Raw genomic sequence first — 14,959 nt, forward strand, 5'->3', positions numbered from 1 at the left:
CCAGGACCTGGGGGTCATGCCCTGTGCTGAAGGCAAAAGGTAAAACCTCTTGAGCCACTCAGGCGTCCCTCAGTGGGTCTTCTTCTTTCGTTTTTGTTTGTTTCATTCCACTCTGATACCGTATGTATTTCGGTAGGTGCATTTTGTCTATTTACATTCTGAGTAATTATTGAAAGATATGAAGTTAGTGCTATTTAGAATGTGTAATGCCACTGTTTCTTTTCTTTCTTTTTTTTTTTTTACATTTTATTTCTTTTCAGCATAACAGTATTCATTGTTTTGCACCACACCCAGTGCTCCATGCAAGCCGTGCCCTCTCTAATACCCAACACCTGATTCCTGCAACGTCCCATCTCCGGCCCCTTAAAAACACTCAGATTGTTTTTCAGAGTCCATAGCCTCTCATGGTTCACCTCCCCTTCCAATTTCCCTCAACTCCCTTCTCTTCTCCATTGCCCCTAGTCCTCCATGCTATTTGATATGCTTCACAAATAATTGGAACCATAGGATAATTGACTCTCTCTGCTTGACTTATTTCACTGAGCATAATCTCTTCCAGTCCTGTCCATGTTGATACAAAAGTTGGGTGTTCATCCTTTCTGATGGAGGCATAATACTCCATAGTGTATATGGAACACATCTTCCTTAACCATTCGTCCGTTGAAGGGCATCTTGGTTCTTTCCACAGTTTGGCGACCGTGGCCATTGCTGCTATAAACATTGGGGTACAGATGGCCCTTCTTTTCACGTCATCTGTATCTATGGGGTAAATACCTAGTAGTGCAATGGCAGGGTCATAGGAAAGCTCTATTTTTAATTTCCTGAGGAATCTCCACACTGTTTTCCAAAGTGGCTGCACAAACTTGCATTTCCACCAAAAGTGTGGGAGGGTTCCCCTTTCTCCATATCCTCTCCAACAGATGTTGTTTCCTGTCTTGCTAATTTTGGCCATTCTAACTGGTATAAGGTGGTATCTCAGTGTGGTTTTAATTTGACTCTCCCTGATGGCTAGTGATGATGAACATTTTTTCATGTATCTGATAGCCATTTGTATGTCTTCATTGGATATGTGTGTGTTTATATCTTCTGCCCGTTTTTTGACATGATTATCTGTTTTGTGTGTGTTGAGTTCTAGGAGTTCTTTATAGATCCTGGATATCAACCTTTTGTCTGTTCTGTCATTTGCAAATGTCTTCTCCCATTCCGTTGGTTGCCTCTTTGTTTTGTTGACTGTTTCCTTTGCTGTGCAGAAGCTTTTGATGTTGATGATGTCCCAAAAGTTCATTTTAGCTTTTGTTTCCTTTGCCTTTTGAGACATATCTTGAAAGAAGTTGCTTTGGCTGATATCAAAGAGGTTACTGCCTCTGTTCTCCTCTAGGATTCTGGTGGATTCCTGTCTCACGTTGAGGTCTTTTATCCATTTTGAGTTTATCTTTGTGTACGGTGTAAGACAATGGTCAAGTTTCCTTCTTCTACAGATAGCTGTCCAGTTTTCCCAGTGCCAATTTTTGAAGAAACTGTTGTTTTTCCACTGTATGTTTTTTCCTATTTTGTTGAAAATTATTTGACCATAGAGTTGAGGGTTTATACCTGGGCTCTCTACTCTGTTCCACTGGTCTATATGTCTGCTTTTATGCCAGTATCATGCTGTCTTGGTGATCACAGCTTTTTAGTAAAGCTTGAAATCAGGTGACGTGATGCCCCCAGTTTTATTTTTGTTTTTCACCATTTCCTTAGCGAGTCGATGTATCTTCTGATTCCATACTAATTTTAGGACTGTTTTCTCCAGCTATTTGAAAAATACTGGTGGAATTTTTATCAGAATGGCATTAAGAGTGTAGATTGCTCTAGACAGTATCGACATTTTAACAATGGTTATTCTTCCGATCCAAGAGCATGGAATGGTCTTCCATCTTTTTGTGTCTTCTTCATTTTTTTTTTTTCATGAGTGTTCTGTAGTTCCTCAAGTACAGTTCCTTTACCTCATTGGTTAGATTTATTCCCAGGTATCTTATGGTTCTTGGTGCTATAGTAAATGGAATTGATTCTCTAATTTCACTTTCTGTATTTTCATTGTTAGTGCATAAGTAAGCCACTGATTTCTGGACATTGACTTTGTATCCTTCCATGTTGCTGAATTGTTGTATGAGTTCTATTAGTTTGGGGGTGGGATTTTGTGGGTTTTCCATATAAAGAATCATGTCATCTGCGAATAGAGAGAGTTTGACTTCTTCACTGCCAAGTTGGATATATTTTATTTCTCTTTGTTGTCTGATTGCTTTTGCCATAACTTCTAATACTATGTTGAACAAGTGTGGTTAGATTGGGCATCCTTGTCATGTTCCTGATGTCAACGAGAAGGCTGCGAGCTTTTTCCCAATGAGGATAATATTTCCTGTGGGTCTTCCATAGATAGATTTGATGAAGTTCAGGAATTTTCCCTCTATCCCTATACTTTGAAGTGTTTTAATCAGGAACAGATGCTGCATTTTGTCAAATGCTTTTTCTGCATCACTTGAGAGGTCCATGTGGTTCTTCTCTCTTCTCTTATTGATTTGTTCTATCACATTGATTGATTTGCAAATGTTGAACCATCCTTGTAGATGAGGGATGAATCCCACCTGGTCATGGTGGATAATCTTTTTATGTGCTGTTGGATCCTGTTTGCTAGGATCTTGTTGAGAATCTTAGCATCCATATTAATCAGTGATATTGGTCTGAAATTCTCCATTTTGGTAGGGTCTTTGCCTGGTTTGGGGATCAGGGTAATGCGCTTCATGCAAAGCATCTGGAAGTTTTCTTTCTGCTTCAATTTTTTGAAACAGCTTCAGGACAATAGGTGTTATTTCTTCTTTAAAAGTTTGGTAGAATTACCCCGGGGAATCCATCATGTCCTGGGCTCTTGTTTTTTGGGAGGGTTTTGATTACCGCTCCAATCTCATTACTAGATATTGGTCTATTCAGGTTGTCAATTTCTTCATGGTTCAATTTTGGGAGTTTATAGTTTCCAGAAATCCATGCATTTCATCTAGGTTGCTTAGATGATTGGCTATAACTGTTGATAATAACTTCTGATGATTGTTTCTACCTTCTTGGTGTTCCTTGTGATCTCTCACTTTTCATTCATAATTTTATTAATTTTGGCTTTCCCTCTTTTTTGGGGGGTTAGTGTGGCTAATGGGTTTTCAATCTTATTGATTCTTTCAAAAAACCAGCTTCTAATTTCATCGATACATTCTACTGTATCTCTGGTTTCTACCTCATTGATCTCTGCTTTATCTTGATTATTTCCCTTCTTATGTGTGGAGTTGGTTTGATTTGTTCTTGATTCTCCAGTTCCTTAAGTTGTGGATACAGCTGGTGTACTCTGGATTTTTCAATGTTTTGAAGGAGGCTTGGATGGCAATGTCACTCTTTCTGTACCTCCTCTGTGCTCTCTCTCTCTCTCTCTCTTTGTTGTTGTTGTTGATTTGTTCTAACACATTGATTGATTTGCGAATATTGACCCATTCTTGTGTCCTGGCAGAAAATCCCACGTGGTCATGGTGGATAATGCCTTTATGTACTCTTTGATCGTATTAGCTTGGATCTTCTTGAGAATATTGGCCTTTATTTCATCGGAATATTGATCTGAAATTCTCCTTTTGGATGGCATCTTTGCTTGGTTGCATATCAGGGTAATGTGGCCTTCATAGGAAGAGTCTGGAAGTTTTCAGCATGCATTCCTGATTAAAATGCATCACAGTGCAGAAATAAAGGGACCATTTCTCAACTTCATAAAATCTATCTATGAAAAACCCATAGCAAATAATCATTCTCAATGAGGAAAAGCTTACAGTCTTTCTATTGAGATCAGGAACATGAAAAGGATGTCCACTCTCGCCACTTTTGATCAACATGACATTTTCCTCTGTGCCCTGACAATCCCCCCTTTTTTGTGACTGTCTCTTATTAGACACCTGGCATCCTAGCCCTTATACATAGATTTATGTAAGTGTATCTCATTAAATTGGGAGCTCTTTGAAGGTAGGAATACCTTAATTACTTTGTATGTCCAGTCCTGACCTTACTTCAATTACATAGATTTGCACACATTCATGGAATTTGTATTATTAGGGGCTCGATAAATAAAATGTTGAACTGAATTTAACTGCCCTATTTTCCCATCAGCTACCACTTCCTACTGAGGGTATCTAGACTGAGCAAAGCAAGACATCTTGTATAAGTGTGAATCTGGAGTATATTCTAGTCAGAGTTTAAGACACAGCTGAAGCAGTAAACCATAGGACTGGAGGAGTTGTGTCTCTCATGACCTTCTGGACAGGCTGAGGGTATATTCAAATATTTGAGCCATGTTTCTGATACCAGCATATTCTTACTTAGATGTCCCCCAAGAAGATCCTTTCAATGATTCTATTTGCCAAAACTTGTTTCTCTACTTCTTTAAGTAAACTTTCTTCTGTAAGAAAACTGAACTCCAGTGGGTAGGAAAAGAAAGATTAGAAATGACTTTAGAAGTGATAAGTAAATTTGTATCTTCCCCTTAATATGTATTTTTATATTAAACATTTTTAAGAAAGATATCAGTCCTTTATTTCTGACAGATAGATTAGGAGATAATGTATTGGAGAGAATAATTGACAACTTCAAAAAACCATGCCACATAAAGCTATTATTCAAAGAATAAAAATGCAGCCAGCTTCAGTTGCCCCTTTCCTTGTCTTTTAATGCAAGGAATTTGTAAACTTGGATTAATATCCTGTAGCCAGCTCCTAAGTCCAGCTCTCAGGGATGTCACAATTGAGTCGGTGTGTTTGGGGGGACCATCCTCCCATACCCAGGATCTCCTCTCCGGTGCTAGGGCCACCCATTAGATGGGCCTTTGCCTGCCTCATATCAATTATGCTCTCAAGCATAGGAAAAATATAAACCACGTTGATAACCACTGGGGATGAACAGTTAATTCTGCATTGTGCTCCAGAAAGAAAAAGAAGAAGAAAGGAAAAGAGGGTGTGAGAAAAATCCAGAAGTAGGTATTAATCCCAATAATTGAACATTCTTTCAATACAGTGGTTACTTGTACAGAATGTACTCGGAATCTAGCATTATATAAGGGGTCAAATGAATATTAACCTTAATATCACCAGGTCCTTATGTCTAGATGTATACAAGTTTGCTGAGGAGTAAAAGTTATTCCCATAAAATTGTTAGAAGTCCATCATTAAGTGCCAAATGCATCAAGTAGCAACAAATGCAATAGAAGGTAAAAGAAGGCTTCTAGAAAGATAGATAATCACCAAGAAGTTCATGGGGATAGGACCTCATTATATGTGTTTTGTGCTGTAGACATAACATGGCTCCAACTTATTTACCTACACTTCTTTCCTTTTAGTTGGGATTTGTCCTTTTGCATTTCTCCCATTTTGATACATTTCTTTTTTTATGCCAATTTAAATCTTTTTTTTTTTTTTTTATAAAATGGTAAGGAAATGGAAGGAAAGAAAGAGGGAGGGGAGAATGGAAAGTATCTCCATTAAACCTTGGAGCTTACTATGTTCTAAGCTATGCAGTCCTGAAGCATACTCTTATGTAGACACTACATAACCCTCAGCTCTATCATTCATAGGCATGTGACCTTGGACAAGTTTTTTTCTTGGGAAAAAAAAACCCTTGAAAGGAAAGTTTGGAACTATTTTCTATACTGAGATTTTGATATAATGCTTTTCTATGCCCCTAATTCCATAAACCACATACTGAGGCCTCAGGTTTCTCCTCTATATAATGGAAATTAAAGAAAAAAAAAAACACAAAACTTTCTTCAATAGGTTATTTGGGAGAAAAAATGAGTGATTTGCATTAAAATGCTCTGGGAAGCCTCATATAATTATTAATTAGTCATTCAACAGCTACTTTCTGAACATTTGCTGTATTCCAAGAATTGAGCTAAATCCTGGGAATATGTAAAGAAACCATGTACAGTCCCTATGTTCAAATATTTCACAGTCTAATGGAAGAACACTAAGCAGATCATTTTAATATAGCTTGGTTTTTGATAAGTGAGGAGTTTGTACAGGCATATTTCATGATATACTTTTCTAGCGTAACATACAAAAGCTTTCACTTTTTACTAGCTATATCAAACCACTAGTTAAAATTCAACTTGTGGTCAACTAAAACGTACAGACTTTGTCCTAGGTACCACTGTTTATTCAAGTCCTCTTCTCTTTATAACATGTAATCAAATTTATGTCTGTGTCTTTTTCTGTACAATATCTCATCTGCTTTAAGCACATTGTTTTAACTTTTCAGGATGGCTTGAAATCTAAGTGTCCTTGCAGACCCTAGCTCCCCTCAGCAAGGATCGCCTCTTCTGTAGATTCAATGAGCATGCCTTCCCCATCTTCTCTAGGTTTACTGAAGAGGACAGTCATAAACAGGACCCCATAGCACCATGAAAGAAACCTTTCATGTAAATACCTATTTATTAATTACCCTTTTGAAATGGAACCAACTCTAAATTCTACCTCCCTGTGATATCAGTCAATCCATGTTTTTCAGTGTTGCTCACCAGAATATTTAACTGAGGAGCCATGTTAGGTGAGAAGGAACCAGGCTGTTTTGTTAAAATTAAGATATATTATCTGTATAGTACTCCCTGGTCTACAATGAAGGAAAATAAACCCTTTTTCATGATTCATTCTGCCTCCTGACATTCACAAGTTTTATTTCTAGTATTAAAATGCCTAATGATTATCCCACCTCTCCAACTCCACATCCCACCCATTCCCACCTCCTAAATTCTGAGCTCTTTTAGGTCGGGACCATATAACTTTTTGCCCATAGTGCTTATCATAATGCCTGACATGGAACAGATAATCAATAAAGAGTTGTTGAATAAATGAGTGAAACCATCTGTACTATTTGGTTTTGGTTCAGGTTTTATCCGTTGTAATTCTTTGTTAAATTGCAATTACTACTCCATGCCCAGTATGTGATCACACTTTGGAATTTCTTAAGTTATTTGTTATTAATAATAATACTAAAAACTACCATTAATCATTTCAAGCATTAACTTAAGAATGACGTTGAAATGTTAATGGATAACAAAGGAAAAAATAGAGTGCAATTCCTGTTTTACTTCTTCCTTTTCAGGCAAAAATTATCTCTGTATTGAAAAGGATTGAATAAAATGGGTAAGGTAGATATAGGGATTGTAATAAATCATCACTCACTCCCAGTGAGTTCAAGTTCCCCAGTGGAATAAAACCAGGGGACTCAGAAATCTTGCAGACAAAATCACTGTATCAATACTAGTGAACTCTAGAGTAGAGGAGTCTTAGCAGATATAGGAAGTAAAGGTAAATAAAGAATTCTAATTTTCTAAAGGGGAAAGAAAGTGGATTGGTATTTTATTTATCCAATTTCTTTCTTTGGTATTTTATTTAATGTATTCTCTTTCTCCAGATTTGGTTATTATGATTATAAAGGTTATTTAATATTATAAAATGAGTTGGGAACTTTTTTTCGATTGTTTTTTGTTGTTGCTGTTGTCCTCCCCCCTGCATTATCTTTGCCTCTGTCTCTCTCAAGTAAATATATAAATGTTTAAAGATGTTAACTCACTATATTGTACACCTGAAACTAATATACTACTATGATGATAGCTATCCTGAAATAAAAAAAAAAAGCACTAAATGTTCTAGGAAAAATTAAATAAGAACTAAATAAAGGTAAAGATACACCATGTTCATGGTTCAAAGAATCGAGACTACAAAAGGATCAATTCTAACCTCCTTAATGATCTATAGATCCAATGCAATCTTTATTAAAATCAAAGGAGATGTTATTGGTTTGTTCAAAAATTAAAAGCTAATTCTCAAATTTTGAGGAAATTCAAAAGACTTTTGAATAGCTAATACAATCTTGAAAATGGGGCACCTGGGTGGCTCAGTTGCTTAGACCTCCAAATCTCAGTTTCAGCATGGGTCATGATCTCATGATTCATAGGACTGTGTCCTGTGTTGGGCTCCCCACATAATGGGAGTGTTCCTCCCTGCTGTTCCTCCTCCTACTTGCATTCTGTCTCTCTCTTTCACTCTTTCATATATATAAACAATTTTTTTTTGAAACACTAATCTTGGAATTAGTCAGAATGAAAGAATTATCCATAAGACTTTAAAACGTCCTATCAAGGCAGAGTAATCAAGACAGTGTTCTGTTGACATAAAGATAGAAAAATAGACCAATGTAACCAATTAAAGAATGAAGAAATAGGGCCACATACACATAATAATTGATTTAAGTGACAATATTAATATAGGGAAAAAGAGGGAAATCTTTCACACATTTGGATGGATATTTTTGTTTAAATAACCCTCAGTTCCTCCATCTTATACCATATACAGAATTAATTTCAGGGATGCCTGGGTGGCGTGGTCAGCTGAGTGTCTGACTCTTGGTTCAGCTCAGGTTGTAAGCTCTGTGGCTAGTTTTTTTTTTTTTTTTGATTTTGGTAGATTTTCTTTTTTTTTTTTTGTTTTTTTGTTTTTTTTTTTTTTTTTTTCCTTTTTTTGTTTTTTTTGTTTTTTTTTTTTTTTTTTTTTTTTTTTTTTTTTTTTTTTTGAGGGGACCAGAGGCAGTCTAGTTGTTACAACACTCTTTACTAAAGAAACTATATTTGCTCCAGTATATTGCCTCTGCTCTTTGATCAAAGATCAGTTCACTGTATTCATGAGGGTCTATTTCTGGGATCTGTATTCTGTTCCATCAATCTATTTTTTATTTATCAGTATAACCCTCATTTGATTACTGAATCTTTACAGTAAGTCTTGAAATTGGGTAACATCAGTCCTCCAACTTTATTTATCACCTTCAGTGTTGGGCCTCTGGCTCCTTTGCCTCTCTGTGTAATCTTTAGAATAAGTTTATCAATATTCATAAAATAACTTGCTGGGATTTGGGGATTGTACTGAATCCATAGATCAGTTTGGGGATAATTGACACCTTGACAATATTAAGTCTTCCTATCAATTAATAAGGAATATCACTTCATTTGGTTAGCTCCACTTTAATATCACTTATCAAAATTTTACAGTTTTCCTCATATGGATCTTGTATATATTTTGATATACCTAAGTATTTCATTTTTCTTTGGTTGGTAATGGAAATGTGACTATGTTTCTAGTTTGAAATTCCACATGTTCATTGTTGGGACATAGGAAAGCAATTGACATTTGTATATTAACTGTGTATTGCACACCCTTGCTATAATCACTTATTGGGTCCAGGAGTTAGCTGACTGATTTTTTTTTCAATGTTCTGCATAGATGATTGTGTCACTTGAAAAGAAAGAGAGAGGGAAAGAATGAGAAATTGTCTTCCTTCCAATTTGTATACCTTTTTGCTTTTCTGCCTGAATGCATTGGCAAAACTTCCAATATAATGTTAAAAACGTCTGGTGAGATGAAACATCCTTGTCTTTTTTTTTTTTTTTATCTTAGTGGGAGCTTTGAGTTTATCACCATTAAGTATGATGTTAACTGCATATGTGTGTGGGTATGCAGATGTGTGTGTGTGTGTGTGTGTGTGTGTCTGTTTGTGTGTGTGTTTGTGTGTGGCATATGCATAAGCATATATAGCTGAATGCATCACTGCTATTATTTTTTAACAAACTGTTACATCAGATTTGTTAAAAGTAAGTAAAAATGTTTTATTTTATGTTCACTTCTTCTCTTTTAGTTTTTTGCTGTCTCTATGTAGCTCTGAGTTTCTGATCTGCATTAATTCCTGCTGTATAAAGAATTTCTTTTAACGTTTCTTGTAAGGCAAGGCTTTTGGCAAGAAATTCCCTTGGTTTTTGTTTGTCTAAGTTTTTATTTCTCCTTCACTTTTTAATAAAATATTTGCTGGGTTAAGAATTCTAAGATGGCATTTTTTTTTCTCTCAATACCTTAAATATTTCACTCCACTCTCTTCTTGGTTTCTGAGAAGTCACATGAAATTATCTTGGCTTCTCTTTAGGTAAGATGTCCTTTTCCTCTGGCTTCACTTTCTTTTTTTTTTTTCTCCTTCTTTTATTTTTTGTGATTTGAGAAGGATACACTTAGGTATAGTCTGTTGGTATTTATCTTCCTTGGTGTCCTTAAGCTTCTTGGATCTGTGGTTTCATGTATGACATCATTTGGGGGCAATTCTTAGTCATTGTATCAAACATTTATTCTGTTCCTTTCTCTTTTGGTCTCCCTCCCTCTGGGTATTCCAATGGGTATCTTCATTTTGTGTATCTTACACATTTTTTAAAAGATTTTATTATTTATTTATTTATTTATTTATTTATTTATTTGACAAAGAGTGAGGGATCACAAGTAAGCAGAGCGACAGGCAGTGTGAGAGGGGGAAGCAGGTTCTCCACTGAGCAGAGAGCCCGATGCAGCCCTTGATCCCAGGACCCTGAGATCATGATCTGAGCTGAAGGCAGAGGCTTACCCCACTGAACCTCCCAGGCCCCTCCTACCCTCTTTTTAAAATATTTTATTTCTTTATTTGACACACAGAGAGAGTTCACAAGTAGGCTGCACAGCAGGCAGAGTGAGAGGGAGATGTGTATGTTACACTTTTAAAGTTCCCCATAGTCCTTAAAACTACATTCTGCTTCAACTTCTGTTCTCATTCCTTTTTGGTTTTCAGGTATTTTGTTAATATATCCTCTAGCTCAGAGAGTTTTTTTTCAGCCATTTCTAATCTACTAATAAGCCCATCAAACACATTCTTTCTGTTTGTGTGTGTGTCTATTGTGTGTGTGTATGTGTGTGTGTGTGTGTGTGTGTGTGTTTTACCTCTAACATTTCTTTTTGCTCATTATTAGGATTTCCATCTTTTCACTTACATTGTCCATCTATTCTTACATTCTCTACTTTATCCAGTAGAGCCCTACCTATGTAACTCAAAGCTGTTTTAAATTCCATCTGATAATTCAATGCCCCTGCCATGTCTGGAAGTGATGCATAAGCTTTCTCTTCAAATTGTGTGTGGGGGGGTGTTTTGTTTCCTTTTTTTTTTTTTTTTTAATGCCTTATAACTCCATCTTGATAACTAGACATTCTTTACTGGGTAAAAGGAACTGCAGTAAATGGGCCTTTAGTAATGTGCTGGTGAGGTGACGGAGAGGGAAAACATTCTATAACACTACTATGAGGTCTGCGTTTTAGTGTGCCTATGCTTCTGGACTTTGAACTTCACAAGGGTTTCACGGATTTTTTTCCTATCCCATTAGCTGAGCTCTTGGGTTCTGGGCCTGTCTGCTCAGAGTCATATGCTGGCATAGTCAGTGGGTTGCCTGTCCCCTAGCAGATCTCTTCAAGCAGAGAAAGACACCTTCCCCAACTCGACACAGTCCAAGGATGCTCCTCAGAGTACATCTGCCCAAGGAGGGCTGCTGGGGGCTGGTCCAGTCATGGAGAGCCCTGCTTGGAGGAGGCAGGTCCAAGGCTGGGCAGGGCATGGAACACTCTGGTGGTTTTGGACACAATGGCCTGCAGCCCAAGGTGCCCAGAACTGTGGTGGTGCATGTCCCCAAAGGGAGGGGGGCCTGCAACACCAGGAGCCTGTCTCCCTGTCTGAGGACGACAGCCACCAGTGTTCCAATGTCTTCACCAGATCCACCAGCAACCTCAGGACATGACTGTGTAGCCTCCTCATGGGTTGGGAATTGTGGGAAAGTCTTCTCCATGGAAACAATGTTCCTCTAGATGAAAACTCTAGGGAGGCAGCTGGGGCACTCCATTTCTCTGACAGGCATGGCTCAGTGAGAGGCCCAGAAACCAAAAACATGAGGATTTTGAACAGTGCCCTGCCTAGACCGCAGCCCCCATTTCCCCACATATGCCCTCCACACTGCCACTACCCCACAAGAGTTGGCTGTCTCAAGGTTTTTTTTTTTATATTTTTATTTATCTATTTATTTATTTATTTATTTGTCAGATAGCGATCACAAGTAGGCAGAGAGACAGGTGGAGAGAGGAGGAAGGAGGCTCCCAGCAGAGCAGAGACCCTATGTGGGGCTCGACCCCAGGTCCCTGTGATCATGACCTGAGCAAAGGCTTTAACCCACTGAGCCACCCAGGCACCCCTGTGTCAAGCACTTAATGGTGAAGGCTTGTGGCCTGCTGTGTGAGTTCTGTGACCTTCTTGCCTTCGCTGCCCTCACAGCACCAAGGCCTGAAGCTATCACATATTCCCCAGGTTTACCATATAGGGTCTTAGAGGCTGTCTGAGAGGCCCTGAAAGCTCCCTCCCCATCTCCAGTTGCTGTGGCTCATGGGGCAGGGACCCTCCTTTAGACTGGGTGCATGTGCGTGCACTGAGGCCTTGCCTTTCCTGACACCACCCTTCCCCTTGGGTGCCTCCAAGGTCCCCCGGCATTTGCTATCTGGGAATAAGGTCCCTTACAATTTGTCAGGGACCCTGGCATCAGCCAGGGAGCAGTAGCAGGTGCTCAGGAGGGTAGGTGGGCAGGTGGGCTGTGTCCCTGGGCCTCACACCTGGACACTGAGGTGCTGCCACTGGGCATATTTTTCCTAGTGGGTCGGGTTGGGGGGAGGTTCCTCTGCCCACACCATGCTCCTACCATGATTCTGGGGGCTCAGAGGTGGCGTTCAGATTCACAGGTGTCCTTGTGATGCTCATGGTCCATCCACAGGGGCACGGAGGTTTGGTTTGGCTGGAGCCCAGCTTCAGCAGGGAGTAGACTGCTGCAGAGGTTTGTGAGGGCTGTGGAGGACCAGGCATGGGGGCCTTAGCCCTGTGGGGTCCCCTGGTCCAATGGTTGGAGCCCTGGATCAGAGAGGTCCAGCACTAGGAGTGGAGGCGTGGGGCTGCTGAAGTGGTGCTCAAGAAAAAACTTCATGCATTCCCTACAGGTGCACAGAGCAGCCCTTTGGCGTGCTGGTGTTTACTGGCCAGGCGTCTGGCAAAGGGTCCCCTGAGCAAGTGCACTTGGCCAGCCAAGAGTCAGCGCCTCTGCCACTCTGCTCTGTGCAGGCAGAAATTGGGGCTTCCTGGCCCTGTTCACTTCTCCTCCACTCCTTCCCCCAAGACCTTCTGCTATCCCCCCTTTCCCCCCCCTTGTTTCTCTGTAAACAAACTGGTATCAGAGGGATTACTGAACACTTACCTAAGAAATGTCTGGAGGTACTGGGTTTCTAGCATGAGAAACTGGAGGGGCTGTGCAGGCCTTTTCATGGTCCAAACTTCACAGCCTTTCTTGAGTCTGAGCACCAGAATCCTGGGTTGGCAAGAGGACATTTTAGGAGAGGTGAGATGCTGTTCTGAGTCTGGAAGGGAAATGGCATTCCCCAGGATCTTGACCACGTCCCCAGGGAACCTAGGGATGCCTGTGAACTTGGTGATATATGAGCCTAAGTGTTGTCCAGCCTCTGATGTATTGAGGCTGTGCTGTGCCCTTGTGGCTTTTCCCCTTCTGAGATGAGATGCAGGGATAGGGGTGTGTGTGTGTGTGTGTGTGTGTGTGTGTGTGTGTGTGTGCTTATGTGTGCATTTGTGTGTGTGTGAGAGAGAGAGATAGAGAGAGAGAGAGAGAGAGAATTCACCAAGCTAGGGCAGCATTCAGGAGGGTAAATGAATGTTCAGAGTAATTAACACGGACTTTAAAGCATTTTTTATTCTTGTAAACTGATAAAGGAATTGGGAAAAATGAAAGATTGATACTCCTGGGCAGTTTTCTTCCTTTACTAAGGGAAATTACGCATACTGGCAGGACATTTGTATAGCTTGATCTTTTAACAAGTAGTACTTCTCCAATAAATGAAAGATTGCCTCGCATTTTAAACCATTGTTCTTAAGATGCTGTCTTTCACTATATATCCTAATGGGCTTCCAAATTATCACCACTCTGTATCTCTTTCTATTTCTGCTTCTGTTTCTATTTCTATTTTTCTTTCTTTTCAAAGGACATAGATTTTGCTAATCTGGGCGTTCTGTAGCTTTTTAATACCTTTGGGGCAAAAATGAGATTGAAGAATTTTTTTCTTTTGTTTTTAATATTTTCTTTCCATAGAAGTGCACCTTGGTCATTTTAAATATTAGCAGTCATGCCTTGATTCCACACCTCCATATTAGGAATAGAAAGTAATGATAATATTTTTTTTTTATTCCAAACTACTTCATGCATCATTGCCATTTATACTCTTATGGACACTAGTCTTCAGGTAACCCAAATACTCAGTAGACCCATCTTTATGTTCCCTCTTGCCCTTTTGGCATTTGTTATTTTTCTGAGTCATGAAACGTATTTCCTAAAAAGTCTACTATGTGATTGTACTATGTGTTGTAGTGTTGATTACCAAGGTGTAGATCAATGTTGTTTGAATTTCCAGTTTCAATCAAAATTATAAAAATTAAATGGAAAATAAATGTTACCAAATTAGTAATGTTGAGAACAGTTTTGTATTACTTCTTTTTTCTATTTCATACATGTGTCTGTATTTTGGCTAGTGATGTAAAACATGTTTCTCCTCTGAACGGGCTTAATTTTTAAAGATAATTTTATTGGCCAGATCAATATATGAAGACAGTTTATCTGGATTTTAGTCTGTTACTATCTTCATGGTCTTGAGCAATCACTTGACTTCAGTTTCATTTTCCTCCATTGTAAAATGGGAATCAAAGGGATAATGCTTCAGAATGTGCTTTGAAAAGTGCATAGATTACAATTAGTCCTATTATTCTAAGATAACAAGGTGATGATTAATAGAAAAAGCAAAACAGCATCTTTCAAGCTCATCATCCTGAGAGTCTGTTAATCCGGTAGTACCGACATTGCCTCTAAAGTAGATTTTACTCCCTGAAATTACTGTTAAGGAGACAATTGCATACAATGTGGTGATATTTGGAGTGTGATGACCCAGATTCAAGTCTTCACTGTGTTGGCCCTATTTTTCTG

Source organism: Mustela nigripes, chromosome 12 (assembly GCF_022355385.1).
Source record: "Mustela nigripes isolate SB6536 chromosome 12, MUSNIG.SB6536, whole genome shotgun sequence".
NCBI classification, from domain to species: Eukaryota; Metazoa; Chordata; class Mammalia; order Carnivora; family Mustelidae; genus Mustela; species Mustela nigripes.